The 18,565-nt window shown below is 35.7% G+C and overlaps 1 protein-coding gene across 7 annotated transcripts in view; it reads left to right on the top strand.

Annotated features, from left to right (window-relative positions):
* Positions 1 to 18,565, top strand: part of LOC128992072 (hormone receptor 4) — a 123,742-nt gene that overhangs the window by 69,612 nt on the left and 35,565 nt on the right. Inside the window, exon 1 of one of the 7 annotated variants that reach the window (XM_054415466.1) lies at positions 14,200 to 14,305. The exons of 5 other annotated variants lie outside the window; for them this stretch is intronic. The gene's annotated coding sequence lies outside the window, so the exon portion shown is untranslated. Of the gene's footprint in view, positions 1 to 14,199; positions 14,306 to 18,565 lie in introns of those variants that run through there. One more of the 7 variants, XM_054415470.1, reaches the window with a different exon arrangement.

The raw sequence follows: 18,565 nt of genomic DNA, 5'->3' as shown, positions 1-18,565 counted from the left end.
GTGTAGTGGAAAACTGTTAACTTGTAGCTTGATGTCACGTAAAGTGACACGGAAGTCAATGAGCGACTTTCCACAGTCTCTTCAACTCGCGAGTAGCGGCTTCTGGCACAAAGTTAACACAACCTGTCTGTAGCTAGGGGTGTAGTGGAAAACTGTTAACTTGTAGCTTGATGTCACGTAAAGTGACACGGAAGTCAATGAGCGACTTTCCACAGTCTCTTCAACTCGCGAGTAGCGGCTTCTGGCACAAAGTTAACACAACCTGTCTGTAGCTAGGGGTGTAGTGGAAAACTGTTAACTTGTAGCTTGATGTCACGTAAAGTGACACGGAAGTCAATGAGCGACTTTCCACAGTCTCTTCAACTCGCGAGTAGCGGCTTCTGGCACAAAGTTAACACAACCTGTCTGTAGCTAGGGGTGTAGTGGAAAACTGTTAACTTGGAGCTTGATGCCACATAAAGTGGCATAAAGTCAATGAGTGACTTTCCACAGTATAACCTTCAACTCGCGAGTAGCGGCTTCTGGCACAAAGTTAACACAACCTGTCTGTAGCTAGGGGTGTAGTGGAAAACTGTTAACTTGGAGCTTGATGCCACATAAAGTGGCATAAAGTCAATGAGTGACTTTCCACAGTATAACCTTCAACTCGCGAGTAGCGGCTTCTGGCACAAAGTTAACACTATTTGACTGTAGCTAGGGGTGTAGTGGAAAACTGTTTACTTAAAGCATTGTGTTACATAAAGTGACACGAAAGTCAATGAGTGACTTTCCACAATATAGCCTTCTACTCGCGAGTAGAGGCTCTTGGCACAAAGTTAACACAACTAGTCTATAGCTAGGGGTGTAGTGGAAAACTGATAACTTGGATCTTCATGTCACGTAAAGTTACACGAAAGTCAATGATTGACTTTCCACAGTCTAACCTTCAACTCGCGAGTAGCGGCTTCTGGCACAAAGTTAACACAACTTGTCTGTAGATAGAGGTGTAGCGGAAAACTATTAACTTTGGGAATGAAGTTGACAATAAAGATCCTCCTTCTAACCTTGCAAGTTATCAAAGAGTAGCGACTTTCCTGGCACAAAGTTATCACAACTTGACTGTAGAATCTGTAATGGAAAACTATTGACTTTGGGGGATGATGTTTAATTTATGACATATTCCAGGAAAAAAACATTAACTTCTTATTCAACCGAATGATTGAGATTGTTAAGGGAAATCGTAATTAATTCCCCATGGCTTAAGAAGATACATCAGCCCGAGTGTATTTTAAATCTTGCGCATGACACATTATAAATTAAAAGTGTCGTTAACCTTTCGTCTCAAACAACCAAAACTAGTCTGCGTGTAAAAGACGCGGTTTAAGATCACTTAGCAGTGACTCTAATCAGTCGTTAAGTAATTATTCCATGGCACGATCCTTATTAACAACGCCCCTTCGCATGTATTAGATTAAAATTATGTTAAAATTATGCGAGTTAGTAGACTGTGAATCACCATATACCTATAGACAAGATGTAGCCTATATTTATAAAAAAAAACATAGTCAAATGAGCTACTTCGAGAGTTTTTTTTTTCCAGGATGCTAGACTGTAACTCGCGATTATGTTTTCACATCACTTAAAGTATACCTCAGGGTTTTGGCATTATCACTTAGATATCATGCATTGGTGATTGGCGGGAGTTTAACCCGGACCTCAAAGATCGAATTCCCGCGTCTACCACTGGACTTTTTTTGCGCCTTCTCAGGGAGGGCTACGCTACGCTACAGTCAAAATCATATTGCCTCTATTAATGTTTGTTACTTATATAGTTCACAGGACATAAAATATGGTATAGTTTACAATAACTTGTCCTTTACGTTTAGCTTGATTAACAAGTTGACCAATCAAAAAAATCAGGACAATTTATTTGCTAAGACACTTTTTATGCAACATCGACTATCGTGTCAACAAGAATTCAGGGGGAAATAATCCTAGACAGTAGCAACACTAACTGGTTAGCTCAGTGGTGCTGAACATAGTGCTCTTCTTGAACTCGATAGATTGCTCGTAGGTCGCCGGTTCGATTCTGAGATGAGTTAACTGTCAGTAGTCTTTTGATGTTTCGAAACTGGATCCAGAGCTGTCCTTGATCATTGTGCCCTAAATAAAGGATCCTGACTTAAGAGACAGCTAATCTTAGTCAGTAACAAAGCTAAACAGATCATCAAACTCCATTCTACCTTTGACTATTGATTGGTATTCTATTGATTTGAATGCCCATTGACTAAACATTCCATCGTCATGCTTAAGTTACCAATTATTACATCAAAATGGACGTAGTTGACGTTAGCCACCGTCAGATTGCACTGATTTAAATAACTAATTTCTTACAAATATGAAGGCTTTCCAACCAAGCTTAACTGATAGCATGACTTTGTAAGTATCTGTTATGTCCCATCAAGTATTTTAGAAACAAAGAATAAGAACGAAAATACCATTTTAGACACTAGCGCAATATATGACTGGCTAACATAACTATGTTATCTTTGAATAAAAATAATTGCGACAGCTGATTTATGGAGATGGTAAATCTACGTCATTATATAAATTCAACGATTCTACGCACTTCAAAAAACGCACCTTGGTGATCGTCACTGTCCTAAATTAAAGACAATGATGGAAAGTGATAAAGTTAGTGGATCACATACCTATGGTCTTTTTAGAACACAATTTGCTGTGGCTGGTCCATATAGATGTAACGTATACTTCAGTATCCCAAATCAGGCATCCCATTGATGATAAACTCAACATTTAAGTCCTCGCCAAAATACTCCCTTTTTCGCCCAGAACTCATTAAACCATGTTCTTTTTTACTACAGAATTTGCTACAGCCAGTTCATATACTGTATATGGCACGTCTACTTCGATATCCCATTGCAACTCAACATTTAAGCATTCGAAAAAATCCTCTCCCATTAGTCCAGAACTCATTCAACTATTCTTTTTTACTACAAAATTTGCTACTAATCCACTTGCTAGGGGGGTTCCCGTGTGCATTTTATGTATAGAAAAACACCCTAAGGGATCATGTAGGTACTATGTGGGTTATCATTTTTCACGTGGGTGCCAGCTTGGCAGAGTGGGCATAACCTCAGAATCCACCATTTTAAAAATGGCGGCGGCATTTATTACATGAAACTCATTGGGAGCTTATATCTCGAAAACGGTAATATATAGCGAGTTACTTTTAGTACAAAAAATGTTGCTTATACAATAAGGAACAACTTTTGTATTAACAAAAATGCCCTAAATATAACTATTTAGGAGTAGTTGAGCAATTTATGTTAATTTGACCTATACATTTTTACTCTGTTAGACAACAAAATTCTAATATCTAAAAAAAAAACTGTTTTTTAAATTTGGCACATAGCACTAATTGCTCTTTACATCTAAGGTCTAAACATCCCCGACGCAGCAAACCTGCAGAATCAGCATACATTTACCTGGCTGCATTTCTACTAAAATATTAAAATTGACGGATTGATTTCCTATTTAAATGACATTGATTTGTAATGAGTACTTAAGTTTGTTGCTTCAGGGAAGGTATTGAGGTGTTTTTTATATATTTTTATTGAAATAATGATAGCTTAGTATGAATGAAACAAAATTTTGAAATTTGACTATAATATATCCATAAACAAGCAAACTAAAACAGTTTATTTATTCTTGATAAGAATAACATGGGAGTTTTAAATTTAATTTTTTTTTAATTATCTCCGTGACCTTTGGGCATACAACGCTTCAATATACAAAGTTATTTCTTTTTTGAGGTCTACAAAATGGTTTCGTTCATTATAAAATTTCATGTTTTTAGGGTTGAAAATCGGAAAAATCCATTTTTACCCCATAAAACTCCCCATAAACCCCCGTTCCCATAATCCGATCGTGCTGGTTTAATAGTCCGAATTCGTCTGAAAACGTAGGTGTACACGTTTGTGATAAATTTTATTAAAATTGGATCATTTTTGCTCGAGTTATCAAATGTAGTCGTAGTTCTGTCTTTGGATACAGATGTCGTAGTGTTGGCTTTACACTTTATGAATGGATTCTCTTCGGAAGGTTTGCAGGAATTGTGGATGCGACTTGGTACAGCCAGAACTTCATGATATGTACTAGTTCACATTATAGCAAACAGGCTTGGAAGTAACCTTTGCTCAGTTCTCCCAGCACTCCATATTTTAACGGGCTGTGACTTTGCCAGCAAATTTGGAACAAAGTATGCTACCCTAAAATGTAATCCAAGTACTTTGCTAATGGACTTTGGAAAAGATGGGGAGGAAGAGATAGAATAAAGTTTGAAAAACACAGTGAAGTATCTAGTTCACATTAAAAAAAGGATACTCAGTGTGAAACTATGAATGATCTAAGACACTGGATATAAGTACACTGTCACTGTACAACGAATACTCTTAAAGAACTGCATCCTTTGCTCGTGAAGAAATTCTGTCTGGTAGAGCTACTAGACAGCCTATCTTACGTGCTTTTTACTGTACATACATCCAAATCCATTGCATGGAAGAACACGTTTTTCAACTCGATCCTTTGAGTTTTGGACACAGTGATGGTGGTTACTCTTTGCCGCAATGCTCACAAGTATATTGTGAACAGTTTCATTTTTCTGATGACTATAAAAGGGAACAGATCTTATTCCTCTAACTCAAAAGACTTATAATTTAGATCCAATAACTGCGCTCAAATTTTATGACCCACGAAACTAGTTCAATATCAATACAATCAGTCCAAAGCAGCCTACAACCAAGGACAATGTCAAGGTACTGGTTGTGTTAACGAGACGTCAATGCTTGGCCGATGCACCAACTTTGCCGCCGGTCCCGTTCCCGCTCCATCGCCGTTTTAATAATAAATGTTATGAATTATAATAATAATTTCTATTACATCCGAAGATGTATTATTATTTGTAATAATACAAATGCATTATATAGAAAGGATTATATTTATTTTTATATTTGTATGCGTCATTTAATAACAAAAAAATAATTTAAAAATATTTCATATTATTTTAATAACTTATATATCTGCCAGAAGCTTCTCGAATGCTTTTTGCAGGTTTTTTTTACCTTAAATGCGAAGAAAAATTTGTACTATGTGCCAAATTACAAAATAACAGATTTTTTTATAATTATTAGATTTTTATTGGCAACAGAAATGCAGCCAGGTAAATGTTTGCTTAGTCTGCAGGTTTGATTCGGTGGGGGTATTTAGACCTTAGATGTAAAGAACAATTAGTGCTATGTGCCAAATTTAAAAAAACGGGTTTTTTAAGATATTAGAATTTTTTGTCAAACAGAGTAAAAATGTATAGGTCAAATTAACATAAATTGCTCAACTACTCCTAAATAGTTATATTTAGGGCATTTTTGTTAATACAAAAGTTGTTCCTTATTGTGTAAGCAACATTTTTTGTATTAAAAGTAACTCGCTATATATTACCGTTTTCGAGATATAAGCTCCCAATGAGTTTCATGTAATAAATGCCGCCGCCATTTTTAAAATGGTGGATTCTGAGGTTATGCCCACTCTGCCAAGCTGGCACCCACGTGAAAAATGATAACCCACATAGTACCTACATGATCCCTTAGGGTGTTTTTCTATACATAAAATGCACACGGGAACCCCCCTAGCAAGTGGATTATACAGCTGATCCTTGTAGATGGAATGTCTACTTCGGTATCCTATTGCTTGTAAACTCAACATTTTTAAGTCTTCGCCAAAATCCTCCCCCACTCCTGCTTTACGTAACCCGAGACCCGCCCCTGGACCAGGCTGACCTTCTGCTCTGATATTTACTTTCACCTCGGGTCACGGTCCCTGTTTTGGCCAACGTAATTATCTGCTGCTTTCTCTGTCCGCGAGAAAGTTCAAGTCCAGATCAATGCGATTAATAGAAAGTGATGAGGCATTGTTGGTGTGCCGCATGGGCGGAGGACGAGGAAGTAGATGTGTAGGAAGTTAGGCTTGAGAGTGAAGAGATTTGGAACTTTTCCATATTTATTCACTAAGAAGTAAGGTACGGTTGAATCAATGGTACACTTTAGTGGTGTCTAGAACTAGTCGCTGGTGTCTTGGGCAAATTCCAGCAGTGCTCCCTCGTCCTCATGTACTACAACGCTCATGGTAAAATCTGGAAATAGTTTTATGTGTGTTTCATTACGTTTGAGTACGCCAATGTAAAGTACATTTTTCCCTCCTATTTGAAGACATGTTTTAAGGTTCTTGCTTTATTCGTTTTTATAATTCCAAAAGTAAAGCAATAGTTTACTTGTCCATTATATTTTTAAAAATAGTTAAAAAAAATAATTTAAGTAAGAACAACGAGTAACGTCCTCTACAGAAACTGGACAAAACCAATGTTTTCGCTGATAATTAAATACATTTTCTTCAGCTGATCCAGGAAATGATAAATCTACTAGATGGTATGTTGACTCTATGACAGCATATGATGAAATATAAATTGTGTAGCTTTATTAATGTCTAAGACACCCGTCTATTGAACATATTTATAAATACCCATTGATAAAAAAAGCTAGTGACTTTTCTCTGGATCAAACAAACATCCCCGTCTAGTCACCAACAGAGCACTTTATTTGCTAGGTTTTAGTACGGAACTTTTACCACAGAAAACATACTACTATAACCGTAGTATGTTTTCTGTGCTTTTACACATAACTTCAGGCTAGGCCTAAAGGGTTGTGGCGTTATCACGAGGATAAAATCCATTGGTGATTGGTGGTATTTGAACCCGGGACCTCTGGTACCGAAGCCCCGCACTCGATCACTAGCTCGCTTTAGAAGGTTGTTAGCGCTCTACCACTATATCAGCTGGCTTCCATAACACACCAATAAACTAATAGATCATATATCGTACCACAGAATAAATAAATATCAGGCGACAAATATGATTTAAATAACTATCGATTTCATTTTTTTTTTTTACTTTGTTCTCTGCTACGTTTCAACACACATTCGCAAAATGTCTTTATAACCCTCCTCAACTTCATTACGTTCGACTACTGTATATTTTTGCACACAATTCTTGCCGTAGTCGTACCACCGTGTTATCGTGCTGAGTGCTAGTTCTGCTGACACCACAACCGTGCTGACGTGGCCCGTGGTAACCGTGACAATGACACTGGCTGACGGTTGCTGAGTCGCCACTGACCGCTGCTGAGTCAGCTGTTCACCAAAGTCGTCTTACACACTACACGACTAATGACAAATTGGGGAAAGTTTCCTGGGGGATTTGTCTCCAGTTGTTCTTTGCTGTATTTGTATTTTTAGCCATACTACTTTGATTTAATGGACTTTCTACGCATGAATTTAGTCCGGAAAACAGCTGTTTGCTGCCTGCCTAATCAAAATTTCATTACGTACTACCATTGACTATTGGAAACTGCAGTATACTTCCCATCTATTTATGGAACAGCTGTCGCCATTTTTTTTTTTTATTAAAAAATACCATAGTTGTGTGAGCCAGTGACAGAATGCGCTATTGTCTGAAATTCCATTTTCTACCTTACTTTAATTGTTTATGCGTTGTTATAAACAAAAACATAACCTCTCAAAGAAGTTTGTAAAGTGTTTTAGTCAGTGGGTAGTCTAGGAAGGGGTATTATATAGCGTATTTGTACGGTTTTTTGCTTTGTTAGGTTGGTTTAGTATGGCGAAAAATATCGTACATCATTCGTCCAAAATTTGTTTACTGCACTTGTATGGTAGTCTTGAACACGACTTCGTCTCACGCCCGAACGCCCATATTCTTCCGGTAAACCTATATTTTCCGCACTAGTAAAGCACAATACTCCTATATTCTTGTATCCTATTGCTGAATGCGTTCACAAGTCCCCTGGAATTTCGGAAGTAGACGGTTGAGTCTTCTATAATTTGCTGTGTACCAAGTACTAGTGAATACTACGTGTATTATTACTTGATGTAACTTTACTGTTTTTAAAAATTAATGTATTGCAAATGGAAATTAGCCTATTATGACATTGCTCGTGTTAATTTTGAACGGTTATACAGTTGTATTTTTTAACATAGTTGTTTTGTTTTGTTACAGGTAAGTTGATGGATTCTTTGCAACTTTGTTCAACTCTACTCCAAGGTATTTGCTTTAATTAAATAAAAATTGTGTACAGTTCTGCACTATGTGCACGGTCTTCTCAAGTTAGATGTTTTGGTGATAAAAAACGTATAAGCACTTATGTTTTACAAGTTGTAGCCTACTTGAAAATTCATCTATTTAGTTAGCCTATATTCGTCATTGATTACCTCTTTGTGGTTACTCTTAGTGGTTGTGGTTCGCCCAATCTTCGTAGAATGAGAGGATAGACTTCAACTGCTTAGCACTTTGAAATTAGCTTCGTGAAATGTATATTTTTCTTTATATTGTACACTTTGTACTGATACAACTATTGCTGAAGATATTTTAAAACTTGATTTAACTCTCTTGGCTGAACAAGCCACGCGGTATATGAACCTGTATGACTATGATCGTTGTATATTCTTTTCAGCGAATACTATGCAAATCATATATTTTATTAAATTACTTCCTTACTCTTACTCTCAATGCCATGGATACTCTAGGTGGTATTTGGCCTAGTCAACAAGTTAGTTGCCTCCATCTCTCCCTGTTCTCTGAATCTTCTTTCCTTGCTCTCAATCTTTGCAAATCTTTCTCCATCTGGTCCTTCCAGCGATTCTTGAGTCTTCCTCGAGGTATTTTTCCTGCTGAGTTTTGCCTCCAAATTTCTTTAATACCATCTTCCCTCTTAAATACATGATCAGCCCACCTTAGTCTTCTGCTCTTTGCTTCTTCTACTATGTCTGGGGAATGGTACAAGTCTTTTATTACTTGGTTGCGCCTGATTCTCCATCCTTCTCCCTATCTAACAGGGCCAAATAATTTTCTCAAAATTCTGTCTTCAAATTAAACCAACTTCTTTTCTGTTTGTTTGACCATAATCCATATCTCTGCTCCATAAACCAGGATTGGTCTTATGATAGTCTTGCATACTCTTAATTTTGTTTTATTATTATTAAATTACCGTACTGAAACGTAAAATAGTAGTAAATACTAAAAGATATCAACCAAATCATCATTGTATACTACACAGTTCAATAATGACTTTATAGTAAAACTTATAAGGAAGTTAGGATTTAACAGATACTTAACAACACGAAACAAGCCTATAACCAACAAGCCTAGAGACTATAACCACAGACTTCGAAAAGGAAAGTGCCACCGTGGCAGTTCTAAAAGTTCTCCCACTAATTTCACGAGTCTCATTTCGTCCAAAGAGGTCCGAGAATCACAACTCATCGTGAGAATAACGCGATTCTTTCTTGCAATTAAAAAGCGATTCCGCAGGGTCAAAGATGCATTAGACGATGTGAGCTGAAAGAGAAATCTGAAGATAACGCCGACCTTCTGGTGGATTGGTGGCGAAAGTGTTGCTAAAGGTCAGTCAGATAGGATCGAGGCTGCAGAAAACTGTAGGAGGGGAGGAAAATATGTACCCCTATTGTATATTTAGTTAATTACAATAGAACAGTGTGCTTTACTAAACGCAACCGAAAATACATATATTCACTGTTTTAGGAAAAAAGCTCATAAGTTGGTATCCTCAAGCTCTGTATCCTTTACTTTATTGCCGATCAGCTGATATCCAGTGTTGCATTGTTGTCTACACGGTTTAGTGTTATTGGGAACTTAGGAAGCGACCTGGTCACTCTTGCACTGATAACATACAGACTGTCCCAAAAGTCCCGGACCAGTTTAATATTTTCTAAACGACAACAGTTAAATCAATATGATTTTGCACATCAACACCACACTTAAAAATCTACTTTTTTAAGGAACTATCAATTTTCTGTCATATCATGGGGACGTTCCGCAAGGAGTCAGAAGGAAATCTTAAATAGAAGCACAGGTTGACATGCACATCAAATTAAAGACCTTTACTAGTAGATTACAATGCCGTAAATTCAAGCTCAAAAGAACGCCTGAGTAAAAAATGGCAGCCGTTCAAAGATTTCTTGAACCTGAAGCGTTCTTTTGAGCTTGAATTTACGGCATTGTAATCTACTAGTGAAGACCTTTAATTTGATGTGCATATCGACCTATGCTTACGTTAACAATATTTTTACGATTCCTAGGGCTGTGCCCCCAAATGCAAATTAAATGAATCTTTGAACCACTGTCATTCTTGACTTGGTTGTCCGTTTGAGTTAAAATTTGCGGCATTATATTCTGCTAGTAAAGACCTTTAATTTGATGTACATGTCAACCTATGCTTCTATTTAAGATTTCCTTCTGACTCCTTGCGGGACGTCCCCATGATGTGAAAGAAAATTGATATTTCCCTAAAAAAGTAGATTTTTAGGTGTGGTGTTGATGTACCAAATCTTATTGATTTATCTGTTGTCGTTTAGAAAATATTAAACCGGTCCGGGACTTTTGGGACAGTCTGTATATTACTATGCAGAAACTCACTACGTACATATCTTAAACTAGTCCATACAATGATAGACTTTTTCACTACATAAAGATGAGGCCGTAGTGGCAGTTACAAAAGCTATATTCTGCCTCGGGAGGAACATAATTCAAATGCCAGAAGTGTTGGACAAATCTTTAACTTAAGTATACGTATTATAACACATAAGTACACGTAATGCTAATCTAGACGCCAAGCGACAGATAAATCAATATCATACCTCTTAACCGGTGTTAATTAACTAGTTATTAGTGTTTATGACCAGTTATTTGTCGTGATACGGTGTTTACCAAATGACGTATTGGAGACTGACACTAGCTGTGGAGTTGTTTGAAGTCTGGTGCCTTGACACTGCAAATGCCAAGGCTTGGGTAATGGGGGAAATCAACTATCTTACTTCATAGAATAGTCTGATCCCGGGAATATTTGTTGCTGTCACCATAAAACTCATAATGTCTTATGAGTGTGTCGGATCTAGGTTTATTGTGCTATACTGTATTCGCTTGGGCATAGGACGTTTTTAGGAGGGAAAGAAAGATATTTTTTACGTTAAGAGGACATGTCGTGGATATGGTGTAGGTAGTGTGAGACAATTGACTTTTATATACCTGAAAGAAAGTTATAAGGACTAGTTGAAGCAAATTGTTTATTCGTGCAACCACAGTTAAATGAACTACTCACAGATTGCTCTGCTGGTAAAATTATATTTCTCCCCTTAGTTTTTGGTAATTTGATAATTAATATGTCAAAAAAGATTATATAGTTTTCAGTAAGTTGTCCTCGTAGGAGGATTGGATAAAATCCTTGGTAGAAACAGTAATTTAATTCAGTAACGTAACGCACGGCAGAATATGGGTGGAGGATGAATGAAAATGTGAGATTGCCTATGTAGCATTTTTACTAAGACCAGGTGTATACCACCCTTCGACCATTTTACTCGTACTGGAGGTCGTCCAGTGGTCGAAAACTCGACCAAAAATATAAATATGTAAATATGTATACATACTTTTCTATTTTCACCCTACGCTGTAAATAAAACATGATTGGAATTTCTTTAATTTGTTTTGATTTTCGGGTTATATTTCGTTGTTATTTCGTCACCAGCATGGCAACCCAAAACCATGTTAATTTTTTCAAAATTTTAAATTCATTTTTCGTGCTTATTTTTGTGCCTATTTTAATTTATAAAGAGATTTTGCACATCTGCAGGAAAATATCTTTCTAACGGTATTCGTGGATTTCCCTACGATACACTAGAGCTGAGAAAAAAAATGTTTTAAAGAAACATGCTTGCCTATGAATATATAGATTTCTTTAATAGCCAAGAACAGTTTGAAAGCTTCACCTAGTTTCACACGAATAACAACACAGATTTTTTTCCGGATTGGACATACAATCTTGGACATACAATATAGGTGTGGGCTATACCGACTTAGGAGCCCAACTATTTATTCAATAACTTTTTATCACACAGAATTTGTAGAGTTATCAGTTGCATCTTATTCGCGCAATCATCATGTTGGATTTGGCGAATCTTTCACTTATAAAATAAGCGAGACTACCGAATAAAAAGGATTTAATAACAGTATTTATTGTAATAGTCTACTCGTAATTGTTATGTTGTCAGTTTTCCTTGTAAAATGTGCGTGTTCTCATCAACCTTCCTTTCACTACGATGAGAACCTATCATAGTATTTTAGATATTAACCTTTGGCAGCGCCGATTAACCTAGGGCGTACGAACCAGGCAGTGCACTGGTAAAAAAGTACTTAATAGATAACCGTTATACAATGTTCAAATTATGCTAGTTTGAAAAGAATATCTAATTCTTACGTCTTCTCACTGCTCATTCAATTTTGATGTGCAACTGTTTTTTTGTTCTAGATGTAACAGTATTTATTTTTGTGTAGTTTATATCTTAGACTTTACACAGAAAATGTAGGCTAAGTATTTATGACCATGATCGGTATTTACTAACTTTGGACACTGCAGTAATATCTGTTACAAATTTCAGCACCTACTCACACGATGAAGGGCGAGCTGTAGCCGTTTTTACGCAAAGATAACAAAATGGAATATACCTCTAAACAGTCTAAATCTTGTGGTTCTGATAAAGTGATTTTTTGTCTTAAAAATTAACGGTATTTTACCATTGCATTCTCTGTTGATAATTCAATTTGTAAGGTGACTATCCTAATATATTGGTTAAAACGTAATCATAATACCTAGAACAGGTAGTAGCAATTCTTAGGATTTGTTTTACAGTTTCCTTGAAAAATCCAAAAATCCAATGGCGTGGAAAAACACAAATAAAAGGTTTACACATAGTGTATCTACTAATGCTTGAACCTAACACCTCTTACTTAGTAATCGATTTCTACAAAAACCCCATGGTTAGACTGAGATTTCACTAATATTACAATGACCCGTAGTTAATTTCGGGAGGACATTGACACAACCCGCATACTGCCCTGACCCTGCCTTCGCTGGTTTGGCTTAGCTTTCAAGTAGGCTATGTCCTATGTCACAATGTATGTAAGCCTAGGTCTTAGTCTTTACTATAAGCAAATAGAAAAGCGGTAATGCTTAGATGGGTATTGAAAATGTAACTATTAACTTAAGAGACGTCTAGAGAACACTTCTTGAAGATGTTAAAGCTGTTTGGGATGGGAACATTTTACAAAATTTAGCTGGAGTTGGAAAACGTCTTGGCTGAAGGCAACCCTTCATTGAAAATATCTACTCTATTAATAAAGAGCAATTTTGGTTTATGCTGTAGAACAGAGTTTAGCATAATTTTTTAGCTTATTCCCTACAGGGAGCTTTGCAAAAAACATATTAGATTAAACACAAACATTGAAACCCGTGTTATCAGTTCAGTTGGGTTTTTTGTATTGACTAAAATAATAATTTAATAATAATAATAATAATAATAAGAATAATTTTCCGTTTATTCAACTACACATGTAAATGCAGCTATAAAAAATTAATTTAACTTAAAGCTAAAAATTAGGCATGGACACAAAAAAGCTTTAAAACTTAATCATTAAAAAATGTATCACTTGCAATACCTTTTTTTAAATACACAATTCTAAATGGTATCTCAAGTAAACTTTTTCATGTTTATTGTTTAAAATTGATCTCAGATACACCAACCAATATCAGTACTTCCAGTGAAGCCCTACTGTAAAACCAAAGTGAAGATTAACTTCTCAAGGAGTCTCCACTTATCGTTAATCAAATTAATGAACAAACTTGGCAATAAATTTGAAAACCCGATGACTATGATTCGTATAAGTTCAACGCATTCTATTCTATAGATAATATAAACTTAATAAATTTGTAACAGTTGTAACAGTAAGTTTGTTATGCTCAACCTTGTTTTCACTTACATTCCGTAATATAGCAATTTAAAAAACCCAAAACCACTAATCGTTTCTCAAAAAGCTTCAGTGTTTTCAAACCCCACCTGAACTGCAAACTCCCGCCAGTTTTTGCACATCTTCCAGCTCCCCTGTCCTTGAGGGTGTATCCTACACCCTGTACCCTGTACCCCCCGGTGGCCGTGAACGTTGTATAACCCCATGTCCAGGAAGTACAGGGGAGAAAGTCCGTCGGAGTGCGGTGTTCAGTGCCTGCCCTACTTTGGCGCATGGTGGACGCGCGAACTGCGAACTCGGTACTCGGGTGTGACTGTACTGTGATGTGGTAAACATGTGCGCTTTTACAACACGGGAGACCCTCCTACCGTAAGTTAAAAAAATTATTTTTTTTTTAATTTACAAAAACGTTTTTTTTAGTTGAATATTTTTTGCAATTTTCTGGTAGAGTTGGAGAATGATGGATACTATTGCAGCCTTTGGTGTATACGTCCCAATTGCAAATTCAAGCGGTTGCCAATTTAATAAAAAGAACTTAAGTTAAATTGATCCCCCAATAGAGTTCGCGTATGCCAATTTCTGATTTCTGCTGAATTCTGTGACTTTCAAACCAAGCTACACTGAACAGAGAATTCGGTGTAAACTGTAGCATCTTTATGTCAAATTAAAGTGATAAGCAACTAAGGGAGATAATAGAATTTTGCAAACAGTGCGCCCTTAGTTCATTCTATTATGTTTTACTTTAACATAGGATTTTCTGCTGGTCCAAAATGGGATGTTTACTTCCAAAACAAAAGTCAATGCTACAATCAAACATAACGGTTTTAGGAATTATCAACTTGTGTTTGGAAAGGTGAAACATAACCTCAAAATTTGTAATTTACGCTGAATTCTATTCACACAGTTGATAGTGCGGGACTATATTTTAGAATTATACTCTTGATAATTTCGGTAGGAATTTGACTGGAATTGAAACGATTTGTTTACAACGTGCAAAATAAAAACAAGTGCGCAATAGCTGCACCGGTATCTGCGCAGTAGTTGTGACTTCAAGGCGAGCCTCAAAGAATGCGAATAACGTTGAAATTATAGTTAAGAATATTCTTTTGCATATCGTTTATTGACCAATAGATGTCAGTGTATTGTGATATTATAATTGAATTGTATTAACTTATCTAAAGTATTCCAAGCTATCGAGTAACTTAAGTAAGAAATGAATATAATAGGAATAGATAGCCTATGAATATTATTCTTGAAGGATAACTGTTATCTATGTGTTTAAGACTAGTTAGGTGACAATCATTTAACCAGTATTTAAAATACATCAATAAAACTATACATTTTACAGTATAACCTTAAATTTATTCAAACCAGTTGTCGTTAAAAATATCTATATTCCCTACACGCTTTAGAACCATAACAAATGTTATGTTGTTGAGGATCATTTAAATACATTTAAATTAATTATATTATACAAGTAGGAACCACAATTAATTTTCTTAAACCAAAAATATAAAAATACAGGTATCAAAACTTTAAGCTGTTGAATTTGTATTTATAGAAAACCTACATAAAGAAAAATATACCAATAAATAAAATTGAACCAGGGGCGAACTTGTGGATATAAGCAATAATGTACTGCCCAAAGCTTTAGAGCTAAACGAGCTTTTAAATATGTTATGGTATAAAATATAATTCTAAGCAATTGGTTATCAATATTTAAAACCATCCTAGCTAATTAAATGAAAAGAAAGGGTCAAATGAGTAGGTTTATTGGAAATCTTACTTTGAGAACATACCAACCAATAACTTAAAATTACATTTTGTTTGCAGATGGACGCTAAGCCCATCTGCTATGTTAAAATATTATCGCTGTAAAATTGTCATACAAAATGTGCATTCGTTTCGGCTGTTAATTTTATAGATAAACACTCCTATGATTGTACTAATAGAACGAGTCAAATCATCAAAATATTGTTCCCACACCCTTATTCCACAGAGTTCTAGGTTCGATCCCCACCAAGAACTCCCGGTGGTTCGACATCCATGTTTCCATTGACCAATAACAATAGGTTCCATCCCACCGATAGAGAGGGGGTTGCCGTTATAGTTGACGATTTCACCAAACCGTTAATCACAGATAACCATCGCTAGGTGTGATTACCGGATGGTTTTGGACAGCTCTTTGTGTACAAACTGTTGTGTGTTGTGTACAATTGTTGTCGTTTGAAAATCTAAACTTGGATAATATTCAGTTATGTATCTTCTTTTGCTCTTTTTTGCTGTTTAGTGGCATGATTGCAATTTGTTAATAGGTTTTAGAATCGCGTGCAGAAAGTTAAACATGTTCTAAGTCAGTGAATTTTGATTAACAACCTAACTTTATAAAATGCCCCCAAAAATAAATTTATGTTTATAACCAAGAACTGACACCTTTCCTTTATCAATAATTGAAAACTGTACAAAATATTTTGTTTGCATGTTATGAGACTGTAGACAAAACATGATAAAAATTGTAAATTCTTAACAATTTGTACTTATTCACTATGCATTTGGGATTTCTTTATAGTAATAGTATTTTCCTATAAACATTTGTTCTATCTTCAACCACTATAATGAATGATTTGCAAATGCAAATAGGCCTAAGGTTATTATGTAATTAATGTGTTTCTGAACAGCTATGCTTTTGTTTCTGTCATTTTAAATATTTATTTTTAAGTATTTATTTTCAGTTCTTTTCTTCCCCCAACATTGTGTTTAAAATTGTTTCTGCTTTTTTCTTCTTTCTAAATTGTATCTTTACTGTTTAATTTATTTTTCCGTTTTAAGATATAGATATACTTTGACGACACCTATTGTATACTGTTGGTGAATAAATTCTTGATTCTTGATTCTAACGATTTCGTCTTACGACTACGCTCCTATTTCATAGAAAAACAATTTTCCGGTTAAGTTTTTCCTTTCATTGTCTCCGTATTGTATTCCAATTTTTTTTCCACTATGTCCCTTTGATCAGCTGTGTTTTCCTGTAATAGATGTTTAATTTATCGCTTGCGGACTCCGTTCCACCAGGAACTCTAGGACGACCTCGGATGATTCAGAGGACCTTGCCTAGAAGTAGCAAGTAAAGTAGGCACCTGAATATAGTTGAATTCTTGTCACCTTGTGTATGGATCGGCTATAGTTTGCAAATCTCAAATACGACATTATCTATAGACTGTATGATGGAACCTGTCTACTAACTCTTCGTCTACCTGAGATTAGCTCCAGTCCCAATTTAGAGTGCCTGGAGACAAGTTCTGTCATGTAGAGTATATGCGGTAGTAAATAAAGTAGGCACATGAATATAGTTGAATCTTTTGACTTTGTGTCCTAAGTAATCAAATCTAGTTTTCACATTTCTAAGAGTACCTTTTCTAGAAGTAAGTAAAGTAGGCACCTGGATATAGTTGAAGTCATGTTACTTTGTGTTCTGAACAATCGCCGTCAAGTGAAGTATGCTCCACATATAGTTGAAGTATGTTCACTTTATGAAAACAATCAACTCTAGTTTTCCAACCCCTCCTGTTTTCTCGCTGAAAATGGCAGTAGTTTCCATACCTCCCGAAACTTTGTGTACTGCAGTTGAAATCAATAACAATCAACAATAACTGCAATAACAACAATGACAATAATGACAACAATGACAATAATGACAATAATAATGAAGAAGGCTTAGGAAAATATAAACACGTAAATTGACGTACCATACAATCATAATTTCCACTCTCGTGCCTGTCTCATATTTGAAAGAATCGCTTATTAACGCCTTTGTGATGGGGAAACAGTAAACAGAGATTAATTATTTATAATTCTCTCGACAAGAAGTGAACTTGAACCTGAAGGCAGTCCGGCATAGCCTTGCTTCATACAATGCCATCGGCCTTCCTGATATGCCGCTGTAGTCCGCTGCGCTATAAAAGCTTAATTTATTTATCATTGCTATTTAAACCTTACTAATTAAATCTTACTGAAGAGTTTTTGGATCTATTATTCAGATTTTTGTAGAAAATTCTTTATTATTGTTATTTAAACGTTGTTAAGTAAATTTCGCTTCTGTGGTTAAAGCAATTCTTAATTGGCTTTTGGATTGATGGACAATGTAAAACCTGAAGAAGTAGACCAATTTAAATATTTAATACTTAATTTGAAAACTATTATTGTTTAACAAGATGTAAGTACTGTCACATTGCCAATGATCAACATTAATCTATTACAGTTGCTTATCGAATTAAGAGAACAATGAGTGTTAAATCGTTGTGTGTTTAGCCATTAGTTGGTTGTTCGATCGAGGTCTCCTACGCTAAATGCATTTAAGTATTTAAAAGGCACTTGTCGTTAAATTCGTTTCGAGCGAAAATCTCCCCAACATGTGCTTCACAAGGGGTGACTACATTCTGGAAGAGTGCTACATTTCTTGGTTTATCAAGCAATCATGATTTTCATCGATCTGGATAATCTCACACCCGTATTCTGGTCAAGTGAGGGTTTACTCTGTTGAAATTTCTATGCGATGAGAATGCTGTGAAGGGGAGTGCAGGGCCGAGTGGCAGTTATCTAAAAACTTTGACGAAGGTAATTTTTCAGCCT

Source organism: Macrosteles quadrilineatus, unplaced genomic scaffold, assembly GCF_028750875.1.
Source record: "Macrosteles quadrilineatus isolate MER2022 unplaced genomic scaffold, UCM_ALF_1.0 Scaffold_4__1_contigs__length_99947679, whole genome shotgun sequence".
In the NCBI taxonomy this organism is placed as follows: domain Eukaryota; kingdom Metazoa; phylum Arthropoda; class Insecta; order Hemiptera; family Cicadellidae; genus Macrosteles; species Macrosteles quadrilineatus.
The sequence above is the reverse complement of the archived record's forward strand: the minus strand, read 5'-3'. Positions and strand labels throughout refer to the sequence as shown.